Here is a 1,716-nt window from a genome sequence, read left to right on the forward strand (position 1 = left end):
ATGCTATTACTGTGTTTCATCGACAATGTGAAGGTGTAAGGGATACAGTAAACCGGCAGATGTGCATCGGAATGTAAAACTGGTGACACAGGAAACGCTCAAAACATAGACCGTAAAAAGACTCAGTTTTCTTGCACTTAAGTCGGCGTTGTGTCTCTTATATTTAATTCCGATGCAATTTCTGTGTTTCATCGTCAATGGGAAGGTCCAATGGAAACAGTAAACCTGTAGAGGTCCATCGGAATGTGAAACTGGTGACACAGGAAACGCTCAAAACATAGACAGTAGGAAGACTCAGTCTTCCTGTACCTAAGTCGCCATTGTGTCTCTTATATTTATTTTCGATGCAACTTGTATGTTTCATCGCCAATGGGATGGTCTAGGGGATACAGTAAACCTGCAGATGTGCATCGGAATGTAAAACTGGTGACACAGGAAACGTTCAAAACATTGACTGTAAGAAGACTCTTTTCTTGTACCTATGTCGGTATTGTGTCTCTTATATTTAATTCCGATGCAATTTCTGTGTTTCATCGTCAATGGGAAGGTCCAAGGGATACAGTAAACCTGCAGAGGTGCATCAGAATGTAAAACTGGTGACACAGGAAACGCTCAAAACATAGACAGTAGGAAGACTCAGTATTCCTATAATTAAGTCGGCATTGTCTCTCCTATATTTAATTCCGGTGCGATTTCTGTGTTTCATCGTGAATGGGAAGGTCCAAGGGATATAGTAAACCTGCAGAGGTGCATCAGAATGTAAAACTGGTGACACAGGAAACGCCCAAAAAATAGCCAGTAGGAAGACTCAGTCTTCCTGTACTTAAATCGGCATTGTGTCTCTTATATATAATTCCGATGCAATTTCTGTGTTTCATCGTCAATGAGAAGGTCCAAGGGTTACAATAAACCTGCAGAGGTGCATCGGAATGTAAAACTAGTGACACAGGAAACGCTCAAAACATAGACAGTAGGAAGACTCAGTCTTCCTGTACTTAAGTCGGCATTGAGTCTCTTATATTTAATTCCGATGCAATTTCTGTGTTTCATCGTCATTGGGAAGGTGCAAGTGATACAGTAAACGTGCAGAGGTGCATCGGAATGTAAAACTGGTGACACAGGAAACGCTCAAAGCATAGACAGTAGGAAGACTCAGTCTTCCTGTACTTAAGTCGGCATTGTGTCTCTTATATTTATATCCGATGAAATTTCTGTGTTTCATCGTGAATGGGAAGGTCCAAGGGATATAGTAAACAAAGCAGAGGTGCATCGGAAAGTAAAACTGATGACACAGGAAACGCTCGAAACATAGACAGTAGGAAGACTCAGTCTTCCTGTACTTAAGTCTGCATTGTGACTCTTATATTTAATTCCGATGCAATTTCTGTGTTTCATCGTCAATGGGAAGGTCTAAGTGATACAGTAAACCTGCACAGGTGCATCGGAATGGAAAACTGATGACACAGGAAACGCTCAAAACATAGACAGTAGGGAGACTTAGTCATCCTGTACTTAAGTCAGCATTGTGCCTCTTATTTTTAATTCAGATGCAATTTCTGTGTTTCATCGTCAATGGGAAGGTCCAAGAGATACAATAAACCTGCAGAGGTGCATCGGAATGTAAAACTGGTAACACAGGAAACGCTCAAATCATAGACAGTACTAAGACTCAGTCTTCCTGTACTTAAGTCGGCACTGTGTCTCTTATATTTAATT

This window comes from Schistocerca nitens, chromosome 8, assembly GCF_023898315.1.
Source record: "Schistocerca nitens isolate TAMUIC-IGC-003100 chromosome 8, iqSchNite1.1, whole genome shotgun sequence".
NCBI lineage: Eukaryota > Metazoa > Arthropoda > Insecta > Orthoptera > Acrididae > Schistocerca > Schistocerca nitens.